Source organism: Myxine glutinosa, chromosome 8, assembly GCF_964187855.1.
Source record: "Myxine glutinosa chromosome 8, kmMyxGlut1.1, whole genome shotgun sequence".
Classification (NCBI taxonomy): Eukaryota; Metazoa; Chordata; class Myxini; order Myxiniformes; family Myxinidae; genus Myxine; species Myxine glutinosa.
Genome location: NC_136268.1, coordinates 89,818,121 through 89,840,015, shown reverse-complemented (window position 1 = coordinate 89,840,015; position 21,895 = coordinate 89,818,121). Strand labels below are relative to the sequence as shown.

The window sequence follows — 21,895 nt, the reverse complement described above, 5'->3', positions numbered from 1 at the left end:
TATGTCTAGAACTCTATTCATCGCTGTCCATTGTCCACACTAACTCCTCCTTGTCCAATGGAATACCTCTGGCTGAATCATACACTTTGCAACCATCTATTGTTTATATGTGTGGTATACCAATCCACCTAACGACGATAACTCTATATAGAAAGTCAGACAATAAAGTTCCAGGACTGATGTTTTTCTCAACAGGTGGCAGCATTGGCTTTGGTTTCGCAATTGGACATGCATCGTAATCTTCCTGTCAATACACTGTGTTAGCCATTGTCGTGATTGGTAGTGTATTGTAGCCTTACTGTAGTTTTGTGAAAATTAAGTGTTGCAATCATGTTCTGAAGATGAACGACAAATTTATGGAACAGAGAATCATCAAGTTTTTGGTATAACTAAACGAAAGTGGTGTGGACATTTTCGACATGTTCTCTTCCTTTTTTCAGATGACTCCACATTGTGCTGTACAGTGAGTGCCCTCATCCCGTGGCGAGGCAAAAAGCAACTGCTTCACTCTCTGCCAATTTGGAATTTATTAGATGCTCATCTGCAAATCTCAATCTGATGCAGTCTATTTCCCTGGACAGCCACTGGAATTGGTTCAGTTTGTTGAACTTATAGGATTCACTAAAGGAAGCTCTAAACATTATTGGAGTCTCCCACAATGAGACTGAAGCACAAGTATTGCTGTCATGTCATAGATAGGTCAATGGTGTTCCATTTTTATTGCCCCTCCTCTGGTCTAGCTCCAACTCTCTCAACCCTCTCAACCACCTCAGCTCCAGGTACAGACTTACACCTAAAGTCCAGACATACAGCCCACCTCCACTCTCTTGTTCATCTTTTCCCCCATTTCTGGAACTGCTTTCAAGTAGCGGTTCAATCGCAGTCTGCTTTCAAGTAGCGGTTCAATCACAGTCTGTCATCACCCAATACCTACCCACAATCTCTTCTACCCCCATTAACCCTAAACAGCTCAATGCTCTTCCACGCAGCCTACGGTGTTTCTGTCTCTTTTTCTTTTTTCTCTTTCTCTTTCTCTTTCTCTTTCTCTTTCTCTTTCTCTTTCTCTTTCTCTCTCTCTCTCTCTCTCTCTCGTCGTTTCCTGTTCCACATTCCCTTGCGTGTACTGTCCGACTTAGGCCCTTAGACTAGAATTAGCCCTTAGATTAGGACTTAGACTTAGTCCCAAGGTCATTATGCTGAACTTCTTACCCTTTACCACTTCTCTCGTCCACAAGTCTAGATATTGTAAGCAAAAAAGACCTGTTACTCTTTTTTTTTTCTCTCTGGCCATTATTAGCTGGGCCTCACTTTTAATTTATTTTCATCATTTTATATTCACAATTATGTCCTCCTGTCAAAGTCATTTAATCAAAGAACTGGCCAGGACTGATATTAATGTAAACTTGTGAAAATCTAAGTGATCATTGCTCCATGCCGCTTTTGGTTGTTGGTCCTTGGTAATAACCTGTGAACATCCATGATGCAATTAACACCTGTTGTGTTGGAAAATAAATATTGGAAAAAGGTGCTTTGACTTGTTGTCAAGTAATAATAAGGATGACAAATTTATTACTGCATGATTAAATACAGGAGAGCTGGCTGTTGGGTTGACTGGTTTAACACTTGCTGCTTTCTGCATTACCTGGGTTGAGTTCAAATGGCTGCTCACACTTGCCAACCTTCACTTGGCAAGCATGCCGAATGTTGCCAAACACGATTCAGTGTTAGTTGAGGGAGTTCTTGTCCCACAGTGGACACAAATAGACAGTTTTATGGGGTTTTATACAAGGTTTATGCTCATGGAAGAGCTAGGGCACAGAACAGATCAGGACCCAACATAACAAAGAGAACAGCAGGAGACAGGGGAAATGCCAACTGCAGGGCAGAGGGAGAGGGAGAAGGTAGACAGAGACGGACAAACAGGGGATGTAGGTAATGATGAGGGGTAGGAGAGAATGAGGTGGATGAGTAGGAGGTGGACAAGATGGATACTGTACATAAGCAAATTTTTTGGAAGAGGAGGGGTTGGCTTAACGGGTGTAGAAAAGATCATGACTTTTGATCCAGGTGAGCAGCTGTTTTGAAGACCTGGAAGAAAGAATGAGATCGAAGAGAGTGTGGAAGGTGGTTACACAAGTCAGAAAAGAGAGGAATAAATGAGTTGAGGTGAGCAGTCCTTCTGGATTTAGGCAGTTTCACAAGCAGGGAGTTGCTGCTGGACCATGTGCATCATTTATGGAAGAAATGAGTGGAGGTGAACAGTGGTTCTGGATTTTGGCAGTTTCATGAGGAGGGGGTTGCTGGTGGATTGTGTGTTCTGGATTTTGGCAGTTTTACTTGGAGAGGACTGCTGGTGGACTGCGTGTTCTGGATTTTGGCAGGTTCACGAGGAGGGGGTTGCTGGTGGACTGTGTGTTCTGGATTTTGGCAGGTTCACGAGGAGGGGGTTGCTGGTGGACTGCGTGTTCTGGATTTTGGCAGGTTCACGAGGAGGGGGTTGCTGTTGGACTGCGTCTTCTGGATTTTGGCAGGTTCACGAGGGGGGGGGGGGGTTGCTGGTGGACTACGTGTTCTGAATTTTGCCCGTTTTACTTGGAGAGGACTGCTGGTGGACTGCATGTTCTGGATTTTGGCAGTTTTACTTGGAGAGGACTGCTGGTGGACTGCGTGTTCTGGATTTTGTCAGTTTCATGAGGAGGGGGTTGCTGGTGGACTGCGTGTTCTGGATTTTGGCAGTTTTACTTGGAGAGGACTGCTGGTGAACTGCGTGTTCTGGATTTTGGCAGGTTCACGAGGAGGGGGTTGCTGGTGGACTGCGTGTTCTGGATTTTGGCAGGTTCACGAGGAGGGGGTTGCTGGTGGACTACGTGTTCTCGATTTTGGCAGTTTTACTTGGAGAGGACTGCTGGTGGACTGCGTGTTCTGGATTTTGGCAGTTTTACTTGGAGAGGACTGCTGGTGGACTGCCTGTTCTGGATTTTGAAAGTTTCATGAGGAGGGGGTTGCTGGTGGACTGCGTGTTCTGGATTTTGGCAGTTTTACTTGGAGAGGACTGCTGGTGGACTGCGTGTTCTGGATTTTGGCAGGTTCACGAGGAGGGGGTTGCTGCCGGACTACGTGTTCTGGATTTTGGCAGTTTTACTTGGAGAGGACTGCTGGTGGACTGCGTGTTCTGGATTTTGGCAGGTTCACGAGGAGGGGGTTGCTGGTGGACTGCGTGTTCTGGATTTTGGCAGTTTTACTTGGAGAGGACTGCTGGTGGACTGCGTGTTCTGGATTTTGGCAGGTTCACGAGGAGGGGGTTGCTGGTGGACTGCGTGTTCTGGATTTTGGCAGGTTCATGAGGAGGGGGTTGCTGGTGGACTACGTGTTCTGGATTTTGGCAGGTTCACGAGGAGGGGGTTGCTGCTGGACTACGTGTTCTGTATTTTGGCAGTTTTACTTGGAGAGGACTGCTGGTGGACTGCGTGTTCTGGATTTTGGCAGTTTTACTTGGAGAGGACTGCTGGTGGACTGCGTGTTCTGGATTTTGGCAGTTTCACGAGGAGGGGGTTGCTGGTGGACTGCGTGTTCTGGATTTTGGCAGTTTTACTTGGAGAGGACTGCTGGTGGACTGCGTGTTCTGGATTTTGGCAGTTTTACTTGGAGAGGACTGCTGGTGGACTGTGTGTTCTGGATTTTGGCAGTTTCACGAGGAGGGGGTTGCTGGTGGACTGCGTGTTCTGGATTTTGGCAGTTTTACTTGGAGAGGACTGCTGGTGGACTGCGTGTTCTGGATTTTGGCAGGTTCACGAGGAGGGGGTTGCTGGTGGACTGCGTGTTCTGGATTTTGGCAGTTTTACTTGGAGAGGACTGCTGGTGGACTGCGTGTTCTGGATTTTGGCAGGTTCACGAGGAGGGGGTTGCTGGTGGACTGCGTATTCTGGATTTTGGCAGGTTCACGAGGAGGGGGTTGCTGGTGGACTGCGTCTTCTGGATTTTGGCAGGTTCACGAGGGGGGGGGGGGGGTTGCTGGTGGACTACGTGTTCTGAATTTTGGCCGTTTTACTTGGAGAGGACTGCTGGTGGACTGCATGTTCTGGATTTTGGCAGTTTTACTTGGAGAGGACTGCTGGTGGACTGCGTGTTCTGGATTTTGTCAGTTTCATGAGGAGGGGATTGCTGGTGGACTGCGTGTTCTGGATTTTGGCAGTTTTACTTGGAGAGGACTGCTGGTGAACTGCGTGTTCTGGATTTTGGCAGGTTCACGAGGAGGGGGTTGCTGGTGGACTGCGTGTTCTGGATTTTGGCAGGTTCACGAGGAGGGGGTTGCTGGTGGACTACGTGTTCTCGATTTTGGCAGTTTTACTTGGAGAGGACTGCTGGTGGACTGCGTGTTCTGGATTTTGGCAGTTTTACTTGGAGAGGACTGCTGGTGGACTGCGTGTTCTGGATTTTGAAAGTTTCATGAGGAGGGGGTTGCTGGTGGACTGCGTGTTCTGGATTTTGGCAGTTTTACTTGGAGAGGACTGCTGGTGGACTGCGTGTTCTGGATTTTGGCAGGTTCACGAGGAGGGGGTTGCTGCCGGACTACGTGTTCTGGATTTTGGCAGTTTTACTTGGAGAGGACTGCTGGTGGACTGCGTGTTCTGGATTTTGGCAGGTTCACGAGGAGGGGGTTGCTGGTGGACTGCGTGTTCTGGATTTTGGCAGTTTTACTTGGAGAGGACTGCTGGTGGACTGCGTGTTCTGGATTTTGGCAGGTTCACGAGGAGGGGGTTGCTGGTGGACTGCGTGTTCTGGATTTTGGCAGGTTCACGAGGAGGGGGTTGCTGGTGGACTACGTGTTCTGGATTTTGGCAGGTTCACGAGGAGGGGGTTGCTGCTGGACTACGTGTTCTGGATTTTGGCAGTTTTACTTGGAGAGGACTGCTGGTGGACTGCGTGTTCTGGATTTTGGCAGTTTTACTTGGAGAGGACTGCTGGTGGACTGCGTGTTCTGGATTTTGGCAGTTTCACGAGGAGGGGGTTGCTGGTGGACTGCGTGTTCTGGATTTTGGCAGTTTTACTTGGAGAGGACTGCTGGTGGACTGCGTGTTCTGGATTTTGGCAGTTTTACTTGGAGAGGACTGCTGGTGGACTGTGTGTTCTGGATTTTGGCAGTTTCACGAGGAGGGGGTTGCTGGTGGACTGCGTGTTCTGGATTTTGGCAGTTTTACTTGGAGAGGACTGCTGGTGGACTGCGTGTTCTGGATTTTGGCAGGTTCACGAGGAGGGGGTTGCTGGTGGACTGCGTGTTCTGGATTTTAGCAGGTTCACGAGGAGGGGGTTGCTGGTGGACTGCGTGTTCTGGATTTTGGCAGGTTCACGAGGAGGGGGTTGCTGGTGGACTGCGTGTTCTGGATTTTGGCAGTTTCACTTGTACGTGGTTGCTGGTGGACATCGTGCGTGTGTTTGCGGAATAAATGTAGGGATGTATTTCAATTACATATTCATTTTTACAAACAAAACACAATTCATGTTATCACCAAAAACACTCTCAGCATGGTTCACAAATAGCATTCATGCTGAATGTTAAACTGCTATACCTTGTTAACAGAAAGTGTAACCACAACTTGATGCTGCAAAGGAGAACAACGCTCCGCACGCTGCTACAACCCTATACCCTCCACTCTTTTGACACCCGCAAACATATCATAGCCACAAGAAATTAAAATGTGTACTAAAGGACAGCTCGTCGCCATATTTCCTTCGTCATTTCAAATATTACCGACATAGTTGACATGTAAAGTTTGACCTTCTCATGGTCAGTTTTATGATTTATCAAACAATTGATGCAAAGGATTAATATTATAGTCCTTTCGTCAAATTAAAACATTTATAGCAAAGCCTTGCTGTGGCGATGCTATTCCTTCTAATTCCAGCGCGAAAATGTCAACGAAGACAACTTATCAAAATGGAGTGCTCCCTCTGAGCAAATAAAGCCTATATTTCCAGCAAAAGGTCTCAAAGCTCATGTTGATACAGCTTATAAAAACCTTTCATACCAGAATATAACATTCAATAAAAATGACTTCTTTTTTTTCCTTTACAATAAATTGTGTTAAACTTCCAGAACATTCCCGGAACATTAATTCTCAAAGCAGCTCAATAACCCGACATTTGCTTTGCATAATTTAGAGCATACTTGTATTATTGGTGGGCTTTAAAATTACTTTGATGGCATGTTGTTTTTCAACTATAAGACCATGGCAAAAGTCAAGAGAGTGCTTTCTGTGCAGTTGTATCTCCTGAGGTCTTCACAGTATCACTGTTTCATCCAGATAAATGTCTGTGATATCTAGGGAGTGTTTTTGGCCAGAAACTGCTGGGCCTTGTAAATTACTTAACTGAAGGTTATGCGCCTACATTCTGGACAGGTACTCATTGATCATATCACTGAAGTACATAGAGCAGAGCGTGTGCACGCACACACACACACACACACACACACACACACACACACACACACACACACACACACACACACACGCCACTTTGAGACCTAGTGGGTCTCCGTTCCACCTTCTGAAACCCAACCTAAGTGTGTGGTGTGTGGTGTGTGTGTGTGTGTGTGTGTGTGTGCGTATTTCTGATTGTGTGTTTGTGCATGAGTGACCAACATGTAACTTTACTTTCAGATTTTATCCTGTTTCGCCCAGTTATGGTTGCTGGTGGACTACGTGTTCTGGATTTAGGCAGTTTTTCTAGGAGTGGGTTTTTGTGGCTTCCAGTAGACAGCATTTCAAATCCTACATTCAAGGGTGTTGTTGTCTCTATTTAAACCTTTTTTCACAGATTGTTGTTGTTGTGGTTGTTCTATGGCCCTCCCAACTTGTATCAGATGCCATTCCATCTTATCCCCCACTACAATGGCACTACATTGTACTGTACAGTACTCTCATCTACCCTCCGCCGGAGCATCCCTCATCCTTCAGATAAGCAGGCAGCAACCTCTGCCCTTTCTGCAGACCTTGATAGAATCAAGAGCTGCTCCAAAACTTGAAATACGTCTTTAGAATCAGACTAATCTCACGCTCGCTCTCTAATCTCTCTCCCTCTCTGAAAAAGGACCGTCTGGCAAACCCCCATCCTCTTTTTTAAGAATTATTTTGTGGAAGTTCAATCACTCAAACTTCTGGAACTCACTATCAGCCATGATCTTTTTTAGGCAAACCACATTTCAAAGTCGGCCTCCAAATTCAGCCGGCGACTGGGCAGCCTCCGTCATACAAAGTCCTTCCTTGGCATACCTGAACTCCTATCCACCTACAAGGCCTTCATCCGCAGCTTGGAGTACTGCTCTCCCCTCTGGGCTGGCTCGCATGCCTCACAATTTGCTCAGCTTAATACTGTGGAAACTAAGGTCTTCAAGATTATTGGATTCTCACACGATGAAGCTGAGTCTATGGGTTTGTCACTCTCTGTCTTGTACCCCCTCCTTTCTGGTCTTGCACCCTCTGCTCTTTTCGTTCTTTGTCCCAACACCCTCCCCCAGGTTCCTGCAACACACACGGTCCACCACTGACCCCCTTCTGGTAAAACTCCACAAATCCAGGATCACTGCTCATTTCCATTCATTCGTTCCTCCCCCCACTTGTAGAAGCACCTTCTGCACTCCCTTCGATCCAATTCTTCCCTCCGGATTTTCAAGACAGCTGTTCACCACTATCTCAGATCATCGCCATCCACAACTATGATCTTTTCTACCCCCATTAATCTCCCCCCCCCCCCCCCCTGAACCCGCCTCCTTCCAAATTTTCAATTTTTATTGAGAGTTTCTTTCTGCATCCATCTTGTCCATCCCATGAGTCTTCCCTTACCCCTCATTCCTCGCCACACACTGTTTTGTCCAAGTCTCCCTCTATTTTGTCCTTCAACTCAGCTGTTTGTCTCCCCCCCCCCCCCCCCTTGCACCCCCCACTCAAACCACCTCTCTATGTTGTTCACTCTGTCCTGCTGCGTCCTGAAAAGTTCATGGTTGTCGTGCTTTCATGAGCCTTGACTGTGCATGTATACAAAGAAAATGGTTATTTGAACATTCTCTTGCATCCCCTTTCTTTGCCCATGGTATATAGACTGACCGATTCCATCTTTCAAGCCAAATAATCCTGCTCCAGATCTGTACAAACAGCTGTTAAAATTTTGATTGCCTCCCGCCTCCACAACTTCCTTGGAGTTATATTGGAATTTCGTTGGCACCTGATGCTTTTCCATTTTCCAGCTCTTTCATAGCTCTACACATGATATCTCTGTTGGATCTTGGTCATATTCTCGTTCTTCGAAGGTTGCTATCTCGTTTGTACAGAATCAGCCCTTTCACCTTTCGCTCACCAATGTTTCTTCTGCCAGATATCTTCCTTTTCTGTTATTAAGGTCTCCAATCCTAGACCTAAACTTTCCTGTGATCTCTGATCTTTGAAAAAAGATATCTTGTTTTTCCTTCTCTTTGCCGGAAATAAGTGGCTAATAACACAATCAGGAAACAACATGTGTTTTCAAATTTGTCAAAAACGGCACACGGATATTAGAGTAAGCTATGTTTAGAGCACAGATAGGACGGCCATGATGTTAAAGAGTTGCATGCAAAGCTTCCCATGCATTGTCAGTAATATCATGTTTGTCCCATGACTTTTTATAGGATGGTGCATGTAATATTTACTTTACGCATTCCATTGTCAGCTGTAGTTCTATTATAATTTGATTGTATGAATTTTCATGTGAAATGAATGCTACTCTACAAACAGTTTATTTGTAACTAGCAGGAGTACATGGCGATGCTGGGAGAGGGGTGGGAGGGGGGGAAGGGGGGATAGGGGAGAGAGGTGGGAGGGGGGGGGGAAAGGGATAGGGGAGAGGGATGGCAAATATATAACGCATATACATCTTTTGGGGGGGAAGGGTGGTTTCAACAGGCTCCTCAGTTTTAGGGGAGGGGGAGAAGGGAAGGACGAAAAATTTAACCGTGCACAGAGTGCTTTACCCTCAGTGTTGCCCAGGTAAAAAAAGGAAATTGTATAACCCTCTGCCACCATCACGAGGTGGCGCCACACAGTACACATTTACATAGAGAATTTACGCCCCTCCCCCAGCTCCCCAGACCCCGAATGAGGCCGCGGCCACATAGCATATGTTACCCCCTAGACAAAGTTGTATTTGTATTTGTACCCCGAGTGAAGTGTAAAAGTGTTTAAAGGTGGAGTACCCGGCGTTGCTGGAGCGAAAAAAAAACATTAACATATTTGAAATGACGACAAATATAAAGGAGAAGCAATTACATCCACATCAGAATTCATCACAAATGTCAAATCATAATTTCACCTTTTCGTTGAATATATGCTGGTGAATATGCCGTTGATCACGTTTCTGAGTTAAGTATGATGACGTTCAGGTAGAAGAAGAAGCCTTACCACCAACTTCTACCACTTCCGGTATTGTTTGATTATTTGTGTTCAAATGCCTGGTAATTATTTTGTATTTGTTTATGCGAATCTGTACTTGTATATAACTGTCATTAATCAAAAAGGCCTAGGCACTATCGAGCGATTAAAAAAAAAAAAATCCCAAAAAAGGAACTTTTTTTTAAATGTTTCCCCCCCCCCCCCCCCCCTAAAACACTCCCAGGCACTCACTGATGAACCTCCGAAAGTTTAACGAAGATCCGTTCAGCCATCTCTGAATAAAACGCGGACACAGACCAACGGCTCTCTTATATACCGGGTAGTAGATTAAAAAATCCCACTCGTATCCGAAGGAAGTTGTTCAGTTTGGAATTTTTAATATGAAATAGGCAAAGTCTAGAAACAAACGAAACCCATTAGAATTACCCTTTACAACTACCCTTTACAATTACCCCTTAGAATTACCCTTTAGAATTACCCTTTGGAATTACTCCTTAGTATTACCCTTTACATTTACCCTTTAAAACTACCCTTTACATTTATCTTTTAGAATGACCTTTTAGAACCATCTAGAATTACCCTTTAGAAACCACTAGAATTATCCTTTAGAACTCATTAGAATTATCATTTAGACCCCACTAGAATTACCCTTTTAGAACCCTCTAGAATTACCATTTAGAACCCAATAGAATTATCATTTGGAACCCATTAGAATTACTCTTTAGAACAATTTATAATTACCCTTTAGAACCCTTTAGAATGAAACACACGGTGGGATAGAAAGGTTATTCTTCTTCATTTTTAAGGAATGGATGGTGGATGGAAGGACATAGCTAAATATTGAAGCGGCTTCACTGCTTAAAAAAAATTAACGTCTTAGCTTTATGGGAGAGTGGCCAAACAGAAGCCACTCCTGAGAAAAAGGCACATGACAGCACGCTTGGAGTTTGCAAAAAGGCACGTGAAAAATTCTGAGAGCATGAGGCAAAAAGTCTGTGGTCTGAAAAGACGAAGATTGAACTATTTGGCCTGAATGCAAAGTGCTATGTCTGGCGGAAACCGAGCACAACTCATCGCCCTTCGAACACCATCCCTTTGGAATGAAATTACGCCTCTGGTTGTGGCTGCATCATGCTATGGAGATGCTTTTCAGCAGCAGGGAATAGTCGACTTGTAAAGGTAGAGAGAACAATGAATGGAGCCAATTACAGTCAAATCCTTGAGGAGAACCTGCTTCAGAGTACAAAAGACATTAGACTGCGGCAAAGATTTACGTTCCAACAGGACAGTGATCCCAAGCATACAGTCAAAGCAACACTGGAATGGCTTTAGAACAAGAACGTGAAAGTACTTGAGCAGCTCAGCCAAATCTCAGACTTGAAACCCATTGAAAATCTGTGGAAAGACTTGAAGATTGCTGCTCACCGACGCTCCCCATCCAACTTGAAAGAGCTTGAGCAAATCTGCAAGGAAGAATGGGAGAAACTTCCAAAATCCAGATGTGCAAAGCTGATGCAGACATACCCAAGAAGACTCAAAGCTGTAATCATCTCCAAAGGCACTTCTACGAAGTATTGACTCAGGGGGTTGAATACTTAATTTGAATTAAATATTTCTGTATTTCAATTTTAATTATTCTGTCAAGATTTCTAAAAAAAAAAAAAAAATTCCTCTGACATTATGGGGTATTCCATGTAGATCCTTAATTTTAAAATCTCAATTTAATCCATCTTAAAAATCAGGATGTAACACAACAAAATCTGAAATAAGTCAAGGGGTGTGAATACTTTCTGAAGGCACTGTATCGAAGAACAAGAATGAGGAAATAGTTTGGGTAACAAAAACGTTTGGAGTTTCATTTTCAATGGTGAAGAATCACATAACAATTAAATAATTATCGTATCCGAATCCATATTCAGATCTTCACCAAAATCGAATAGATTAGTCGTTGTCACACACACAACCTCTCCACCAAGTTTTGTCCAAATCCATCCACAACTTTTTTTAGATATCCTGCTATATATCGTTTTTGGCCCGATCTCTCAATGGTGAAGAATCACTTAAAAAATTCTACTAGTCAGATCCGAATCCGAATCTTCACCAAAATCGAATCATTTCGTCCTTGTCACATACGCTACATCTCTGACAAATTTCGTCTGAATCCGTCCACAACTTTTTGAGATATCCTGTTCACAAACAAACAAGAAGATGTCATGCAGAGCACGATACTTGCAAAATCGACCCCCATCCCCACCCCACCCCCCAAAAAAGTGGCCATTGATCCATCAAATTGTCCATTTCATCAAGATTAAAATTGACCATCTTGATCAAAGGTCGGGTCAATAGGAAGAAAAGTGCCGATTTTTCAGATGGAAATTGATAATTTTAGAAGTTTCAGCTTAAGTTGATCTTTGACCTTTTGACCTAAAAAAAATAGTATGTTTCCCAATTCAGTGAGGCACTATACAAATACTGTTAAACTTTCAAGTCAATTGGATGAAAAATGGCGATTTTAGAAATTTGACCTCCAGATGGCCTTTGACCTCAAAATCAATAGGCTTCTCAATTGTGACGACCTCTACGACTTGGTGAAGTTTCAAGACGATCGCTTTAGAATTGTGACCTGTAGGTGAGTGACAAACAAACAGACAGACAGAACCACAAACGCAACCGACCAATATATTTTAAAATCTTCCATTTTCCAAGTAACAAACACACAGACAGGGATGAAAACACAACCTCCATCCACCTTTGGTGGCGCAGGTAATAAATCTTTGGCTGACAAAGTCGTTAATGTGCAACCGCAGTAATTAAGCAAGAGCGTGCGAGGTGCTGCCTCTGATTCGCACCTGTGAATATATTCCCTCCTTGATCTGAACTCGATTATCTACAATTCTCAAGCTATTGGGAAGATTTGCCACTTGCTGCCCAGCAGAGACCAGTTGTGGTGGTGTAATTGTTCGAGTTTCTTTGATATTGTCCGATATTGTCTGCCTCCTTGCTTAATGCTCAGCATTTTATAAAAGGATAAGAGCATGGACAAACAACCATAGGTTGGCAATCATAGCGCAGGCCAATTTGCCTCTTCCCGCATTGAAGTTCCTTGGAAGGGATGTTATTATTTTATTATTACTCTCCCGCTGTTGTGACAATTTACAATGTTTTCACGTAGAATTGGATGTCGCTGATGGAGAAACAAAACATTGACTCTCACACTTCGAACAGCCCCTGCGCGAGACGTAATTTTATCATCAACTTCGACAATACGTAACACGGTTCATTTTGGAATCGCATCTTTTCCATGCATCCCTCACGTCATGGATCATTTGAACACATTCAACTACATTACACTTTTATAGATAATGGTTCTCCCTTGAATTTTTTATTATCCTCCATTTGAGCATTTCCATTTTCATCCTGTATCCCCAGCTAGCAATTGTCATGATGTTTGTAGATGAAACGCAGCTCTTCAAGCAGAGTCAGGTGGGGGAAAGATGCATCCCCAACCCTGCCCCCCACTTGTCCACACCCTCCTTGGCCATTTATTTAAAAAACTTTTTCATTTGGAATTGCCCGCTTTACCATGAGCCAGAGAGTCGTCTGGTGCAAACGTTCAAGACATTGAACATACAGTATAATAGACCGTGGGCTGAGCCCCTGTTTGTTTACTTTCATGACCCACCTTGCATATCTACCTGCATTTATTAATACTAGGGCATGCCCGTACTATATATATATCTAAAATTATATCCCCCCCCCCTCTATTTACATGAAATGGTTTGGTCCATTCGCAAAGCCAAAGCGAACGGCTTGCGAGTACGGTGACAATCCCCCCCCCCCCTCTATTTACATGAAATGGTTTGGTCCATTCGCAAAGCCAAAGCGAACGGCTTGCGAGTACGGTGACAATCCCCCCCCCCCCCTCTATTTACATGAAATGGTTTGGTCCAAAGCGAACGGCTTGCGGAGTTTGGTAAAGAAATCGCCATAGCTCGGTAACTACTTGTCCGATTAATATGAAACCTTGAAAAGGCACATCCTCGGGTCCCCAGCAATATACCTGGCAAGTTTAAAGTATATCGGACCCGTGGTTGTCGAGAAACAGCGGTCACAGACACACAGACAAACACACAGACAAACACACACACACACACACACACAGATTACTGGAATTATAGATAGATGTCGTGTAAAAATATTACAAAATTCATATCTGAAACTCGTCAAGCACAAAACTTGCACATATTTTCAAAATGTGGAAAAAAACACCCAAAATTTTGACGATCTTTTTATAAATATTGTCCAATCACAGCACGTGGAACATAAGCCACGAGTGGCCGTGAGCGCTTATATCAGCCAATCGCGCGCTTCCTTACCTCCGCCACCAAAGGTGGATGGAGGTTATGTTTTTACCCATGTCTGTTTGTCTGTGAACAAGATATCTCAAAAAGTTGTGGACGGATTTGGACGAAATTTGGCAGAGATGTAGCGTATGTTACAAGGACGAAATGATTCGATTTTGGTGAAGATTCGGATCCGGCTCCTAGAATTTTTAAAGTGATTCTTCACCATTGGGAGATAGGGCCAATAGCGATATATAGCAGGATATCTCAAAAAGTTATGGATGGATTTGGACGAAACTTGTTGGACAGGTTGTGTGTGTGACAAGGAAGAATCGATTAAATTTTGGTGAAGATCCGGATCCGAATACAGCTAGTAGAATTTTTAAGTGATTCTTCACCATTGAGTGATATGGCCAAACAGGTGGAGGTACGCTCTCTCGTGAGTGCCGTTCTAGTTTCAGACATACAGCACTGGCACAGCTGTCATGGCGACATACATGTCAAGTCATCAGATGTGGAAGGCGAATATTCTGATGTTAGTTCTTCGGGGTTTTGCTTCATTCATGTCGTCAATACGCACAGCAGAGCGATTCCATTTTTAAATATTTTAAAATAACATTAAGTAAAATTTTTAATAAGTTAATTTTGAATAATTTTTTTTTTCAATAAAATTCCAATTCATTGTTTAATAATAGCTTTGATAACAAGTTTGATAATTAATTTCAGTTCATGAAGAATTCAAAAAAACAACTTTGATATTAAAATTAGAATGGCCATCTTCTGGTAAAAAAAAAAGATTGTATAATTTCCTTACTTTATACGACTGTGTGTGTGTGTGTGTGTGTGTGTGTGTGTGTGTGTGTGTGTGTGTGTGTGTGTGTGTGTGTGTGTGTGTGTGTGTGTGTGTGTGTGTGTGAGGGGTGTAGGACCTCGATCACCCACACTCCAGGACAGTTTCCCCATCTCTATATTGACTACATACTTCATAGTTAGAATTCCCATTCGGTTATACACAGCCACATAATAATGTAGGAATTTTGATAATTCTTTATAAGTGATTTTTAAACGAATATATGCAAACTTTCAACAAGATACCAGAAGTGGGTCACGAAAGAAAAACTAGACACATTTTGCTTGTTCGGCCCACGGTCTATAACCAGGACCAAGGAAGGAGGTTATCGGTGGTGGAAGGGGTGGAGGATTGTGGAGGAGGAGCAGGTGGCATCTTACTTTACTGTGCGTATTGATGGAGGAGGTGGAGGATTGTGTAGGAGGAGCAGGTGGCATCAATCTTTATAGTGCGTATTGATGGAGGAGGTGGGGGATTGTGGAGGAGGAGCAGGTGGCATCTTACTTTTCTGTGCGTATTGATGGAGGAGGTGGAGGATTGTAGAGGAGGGGCAGGTGGTATATTACTTCACTGTGCGTATTGATGGAGAAGGTGGGGGATTGTAGAGGAGGGGCAGGTGGCATCTTACTTTATAGTGCGTATTGATGGAGGTGGGGGATTGTGGAGGAGGGGCAGGTGGTATATTACTTTTCTGTGCGTAATGATGGAGGAGGTGGGGGATTGTAGAGGAGGGGCAGGTGGTATATTACTTTTCTGTGTTGATGGACGAGGTGGAGGATTATAGAGGAGGTGCAGGTGGTATATTACTTTACTGTGCGTATTGATGGAGAAGGTGGGGAAATATAGAGGAGGGGCAGGTGGCATCTTACTTTACTGTGCGTATTGATGGAGAAGGTGGGGGATTGTGGCGGAGGGACAGGTGGCATCTTACTTCACTGTGCACATGTGTTTGCAGCATTTCAGTTGTATACTTACCTCTGCTCTTTGTATTGGCCCTCATGAAATGATAGGATGGGAGTTATAATAATAATAATAATAATAATAATAATAATAATAATAATACATGACAATAATAAATAATATAGGTTTTCTTACAAGGAACTCAACAACAGAGGAAGCCATAAGGCTAATCAAAGCCTGTGCAAGTGTTGCCAACTTGTGGTTGTTTATCCCTGTTTAACTCTTTATACCTGCAGCATGCCACAGGTCGAGGAGCTTCGCATTGCTGTTGCTGTTGCTGTTGTTGTTGGGGATATTGTTTGGGGTCGATTTGTGAAGTGTGCACGCATTGGTCAGACAGCTGTCGGACCACACCCACATCTGTCGCTTGACTCCAACCACCATAGCTCCAATGCAAAATGATATGGCCGCCATCTTGATTTTCTGGTGCAACGAACGCATTAGGCCTGTCGGCCACTGTTTAATAGTATACACTGCCCAAGTTTGTTTCATGATTGGCTTTGTTTGTGTCAAGTGTTATTACCTCCGCCACCAAAGGTACCTGGAGGTTATGTTTTTTTGTTTGTTTTTTTTTGTTTTTTTTTGTATACAAGATCGAGGCTCTTGAAAGAGCGAACATTAATCACACAGAAAGACAAACCGACACATAAAACATATAACATAGGGAGCGGTAGACAAGATGGGGAGAGAGGGGGAAGGACACAAACACAACATTTGAGAGCAGGGACCGAGAGACATGGAGACATCGAGAGATCTGAGAGAGGGCGAGGGCTTTGGGGGGGGGGGGGGTGGGAAGGGGGCGGTGGGAGAGGTATAAAACATATGGACACTGCCAGGACTTCCAGGAAAGAAGTTGGAATTTCAAACAAGGTGGATCTGGGGTGAATTAGCGGGGGTAGAAAAGATCAAGGTTTTGGATGGGGGAAGATAAGAGATGGTGGTGAACAGCTGTTTTAAAGACCTGGAGGGAGGAGTGGGATTGAAGGGAGTGAGGGAGTTTGTTCCAGAGGCGGGAGAAAAGAGGAATGAAAGAGTGAAGGTGAGCAGAGAGCCGAGATTTCGGCAGTTTAACCATCAGAGGGTTGCTGGCAGATCTTGTGCGACCTGTAGGAATATTTGGGGGACAGAGCACAGAGAGAGCTGGGGGTGCAAGGCCGGAGAGGAGTCGGTAGAAGACAGAAAGACCACCTACCTGCCTGCGGTGAGTGAGTGAAAGGCCCTCAGAGATAGCTTCATCGCGGGAGATTCCAATAATTCTGAAAGCTTTGGTTTCAACAGCGTGAAGCCGAGCTAGGTGTGAGGCAGGAGCACCGGCCCATAGGGGAGAACAGTATTCCATTGAGCTGCGGATGAAAGCCTTGTATGTGGTGAGGAGCTCAGGTGTGCCGAGGAAGGACTTCGCACGACGGAGGATGCCCAGTCGGCGACTGGCTTTGGAGGCCAGCTTGGAAATGTGGTTTTCCCAAGAAAGATCATGGCAGATAGTGAGACCCAAAATCTTGAGCGACAGAACTTCTTGGAGAGGATTGTTGAGAAAGTAGATGGGAGGGTTGTCCAGTCGATCTTTTCGGAGAGACATAGTAAGAGTGTGAGATTTGTCAGGATTGAAAGACATGTTCCACTTGTTTGACCAGTCTGTGATTTTGTCCAGGTCTTCAGAGAGTGAGGAGGCAGCAGACTGCCGATCTGAGGGAAGAGGAATGGAGCAGCAGAGAGTGGAGTCATCAGCAAAGAGATAGAGAGGATTTTCGAGAGAGTCAGAGAGATCATTGATGAAGACCAGAAAAAGCACGGGGCCCAGAACACTGCCTTGGGGAACTCCAGCCTGAACAGGAAGAGGAGATGAGAGAAACCCATTCAGGGCCACACGTTGACGATGACTAGAGAGGAAGTCCGCCAGCCATGCGTGGAGATTTCCATGGATACCAAAGGAGGAGAGTTTGGTGAGCAGAGCGGGGTGCCAGACCGTGTCGAAGGCACGTGATATGTCGAGGGAGACAGCTCTAATTTCCTGTTTGGCATTGAGGACCTCCATCCATTGTTGAGACAGCAGAAGCAGCATGTCCAGAGTAGAGTGACCTGGTCTGAAACCAAATTGATGATCAGAGATCAAGCCATTGGAGAAGAGGAAAGATTTCATATCCGAAGCAATGATGGATTCCATGACTTTGCTGATAATTGGGAGAAGGCTGATTGGTCTGTAGTTGCTAGGATCTGTTTTTGCACCTTTTTTGTGCAAAGCGGTGATGTTGGCTGATTTCCAAGCAGATGGCAGTTGACCTTGAGCAAAAGAGAGGGTGAAGAGAACAGAGAGAGGGTGAGATAGAGCAGCAGAGCAGGATTTTAGGACCCGTGGGCTGATGCCGTCGGGTCCAGTTGCAGAATCAGAGTCGAGGGTTGACAGAAACTTTTCCACCTTGTCAGGAGGAAAGGACACAGAGTCCAGGAGCAGCAGGGTACGACTGGGTATGGTGGGTACAGAGAGGGATGGGTTTGGGACACAAGATTTAGAGGCAAACACAGAGTTGAGGCATTCAGCTTTTTCACGTGCGGAGTCAGCTGTGTAGCCGTTTGAGGTAAGGGAGGGGATGGAGGGGGAACAAACACCAGAAACGGATTTGACCAGACGCCACCAGGATTTGGAAGAGGGAGACAGATAAGAGAGTTCGGTCTTGAGAACGGAGAGATATTGTTTCCTGGCTCTCCTGAGGGTGGACACACACTTGTTTCGGGCTTTGTGAAAGGAAATGAGATTTCCTTCCGTTGGATTTGCTTTCCAGGAGACGAAGGCAAGTTGTTTCTGGGCCACAGCCTCACCACAAGATTCTGTGTACCATGGACGGGAGGAAGGGTATGACAACTGAAGACGAGATGGGATAAATCTGTGCATGAGAGAGAGCAATTTACTTTGGAAGAATTCCCAGGATGAGTTGATGTCAGAGGTGGTAGAGATGGGAGACCAGTCCAGATGATTGATGGCTGCTTGAAGACCGTGCCAGTTGGCCTGAGTGAAATGCCAGACTCGTCGACGCTGAGCAGGCTCCCTGAGGATGGTCAGAGAGATGTCCACTTTAACAAGGACATGATCAGATGATCCGATCGGAGCAGAAGAAGAGCAGCAGACATTTTCAGGGAAGTTAGTCATAACCAAGTCCAGAAGAGAAGATGTTCCGTTGACTGAGAGCCGGGTCGGGAAATTGACAGATTGTGTCAGTCCCAGTGAGTCGCAGAAGTCCTTTGCTGAGGAGCCATGGCTGGTGAGAGAGGTACCCACACCCAGCCAACTGGCATGATGACAGTTGAAATCACCACATATGAGGAAGAGAGAGTTGGGATGAGTAGATAGAAGTTGGTCCATATCATCAGACAGCGAGATGTAGATGGAGTCATCACTGTTTGGTGGACGGTACTTTTCAACATACTTTTCACCTCTGTCTGTCTGTTTGTGAACAAAATATCTCAAAATGTTGGGGACGGATTCAGACGAAAGGTGGTGGACAGGTTGTGTGTGACTAGGACGATTCGATTTGATTCGATTCTGGTGAAGACCTGAATATGGATTCGGATATGAGAGTTATTTAATTTTTTAAGTGATTCTTCACCATTGAGAGATCGGGCTAAAACCAACATACAGCAGGATATCTCAAAAAGTTAATGACGGATTGGGACAAAACTTGGTGGAGAGGTTGTGTGTGTGCAAAACAAAACAATTCAATTTTGGTGAAGATCCGGATCCGGCCAGTAGAGCTTTTTAAACGATTCCTCACCATTGAGAAATAGGGCCAAAATCGATACACAGCAGGATATCTCAAAAAGTTGTGGACAGATGATTTTGATTAAATGTGATTCTGTATTGTGATTTCTGGTCTACTCTGGGAAACAAAACGTAAACTGTTCACCTGGAAAAGGTATGCTCTCTCCTGAGTGCCGTTCTAGTCCATATAATGATGAAGCCCGAAATGTCTAATCATATGTTGAATAATAGTAAGGTTATATGAAGCCCGTCAGAACACATGGTACATCGGAATGCACAGTAATCAAGCGTTCTGTTACACAAATTACTAAAAACAATAGCGTTACATAATTTCTGAACAGCCCCGTATTGGTGTTAATTAGAGTCCCTGTATATAGAGAGTTGTGTCAACTCAAATTTGGACGCCATTTTGTGTCTAAGTGTGTCAGATTAGATATACATGTACATTCGCGATATGGGGTGATATATTCTAAACCTGCTAAAAAAAAATTTACTACACATATTTAGTCTTATTATTACATACAGGTGATATTTGTTTTGTCAAAAACTCAGCTATTGCCGTGAAAAAGAGCTGTGTGGTGATATTAAAAGTGGTATGGCAATGCATATTACAAGCCAACACTGCATATAAGAGCTAACATTATAAGTAAGACAAACCAATGCTGTCGTTCTCTGAATTTTAATAACTTTTAGAAAGGAGTGTGGGCATATCCAATATTTTTTAAAGGGTGCCGAGAGCAATTCCGGTGTAGGACTTCCAGCCGACATATAGTCTAACACACTTAAAACAAATTCTGTACGTGGTATTGCCATATTTCTATAGTGTACAACTTTAGTTTTATCGACATTTATATTCAATTTCCATTGTAATGATTTAACAAGCTGCAAGTCAGCTTCTGTCTCTGACATAAGGAAAACGTCATCGGCATCTAGTAAGATTGAAACGTTCATTTATTACTACACCCTTGCCCAGAACTCTGATGGATATTGCCTGATCGATTGATATGTTTAATAGCTGGCGACTTAATTAACACTTAATTTTCGACTGCGCCAAGCCGTAATTAAACAGAGAAAAAACTTTTAAAAATACCTGCAGTGTGCACGGTTCGTCGAGTCGAACAGATATGGAAAAGCACAGATAAGACGTCGTATTCACCATAACTTGTTTAATTTCACCAGGAACACGATGAGGCCAACACAGTAAACATTCAGTACAAAACTTGGTTCATACATTCATTACAGAACATGATTCATACATTCAGACCGTAAGAAAACTCTGCCCGTAATACAACACTCTGACCAGACCAACACTTCATCCCACTACGTTCACTCCTCACAAGTGAAACTCATCACTACTCCGTTCACTCCTCACAAGTGAGACTCATCACTACTCCGTTCACTCCTCACAAGTGAGACTCATCACTACTCCGTTCACTCCTCACAAGTGAGACTCATCACTACTCTGTTCACTACTCTCATATTGTATGTTTTGGGAACGATAGCTGTCACCAGGTTAAATATATAGGGATTGTCCAATGTGCAAAATCTTCCATCACTACAATTTGGCCATAAATCCCGGGGTGGGAAATATTTGAGCAAATATGCCACAAGACGCATGAGCACTGTACAAAGCAAACAATAACTCGTCAAATTTTGGACGTATGGATGGCTGCACAACCCGCAAAAAAATTGAGCAGGTCCCCCCCTAAAATTGCTTTTATGATTGCCGATTAGGCTAAAGATTTTAAACCAAAAAAATAACTTGCCTCGGAATAAGTTTTGAATGGACGGACAGACAACTGAAAACAAAACGGACCATGGGTTTCCCACCCCTATAAAATCAAAATTAATTCCCTCTGAAAAAGTACAGTGACATTGCCCGCAGACTACCCAACCGCAGACCAGGCAATGTCACTGTACCGGGACATTTCATCAATCAATGACAATATGCGGTCCGCTAGGACTACCGGAAAAAAATTGAGCAGGGTTCTTCCCACGGAAATGCATTTTTGGTCAGCTCCTTGAAGATTATAAACAAACACAAATCACTTCCCTTTAAAAGGGTTTTCAACGGACAGACAACCAAAAAAAAACCGAGCAGATAGAATTGCTTTTGAACATCGATCATCAAGTGGCGTGAGCCTACCTGGCAGAGTCTCGAGGAGTCGATCGCTTTCCAGCTCTTTCGTCTGACTTTCGCTTCCCAAATTTGTCTTCTGACTTTATCACTTGGAAATCTATACATCTTATATTTCCCAGATTGGTTTGAACAACCAAAAGCAGAACAACCAGTCATTTTGTTTGGCAATAAACAACATTCCCGTACCAAGCTGACGTTCACGCACGGTGAAGTTAGACACAAAATGGCGCCACGAAATCACGTGACCAGAAATCTCGGGTCAGCGCATGGCGCAACTCTCTTTATACAGGGACTCTAGTGTTAATGAATCCATGATGGCGTGACGAATCAGCTCATTCTGATACAACCGTGGGGAGGGTGACATGGATGAGACGTGTTGGGAATATTTTTTTAATAGCGCATTAAATGTGTTTTTCTCAATCGCACTAT

The 21,895-nt window shown here is 44.2% G+C and overlaps 1 protein-coding gene across 1 annotated transcript in view; it reads right to left on the bottom strand.

Annotated features, from left to right (window-relative positions):
* LOC137416665 (cadherin-23) overlaps window positions 1-21,895 on the bottom strand; it is a 311,457-nt gene that overhangs the window by 209,790 nt on the left and 79,772 nt on the right. The window lies entirely within an intron of this gene.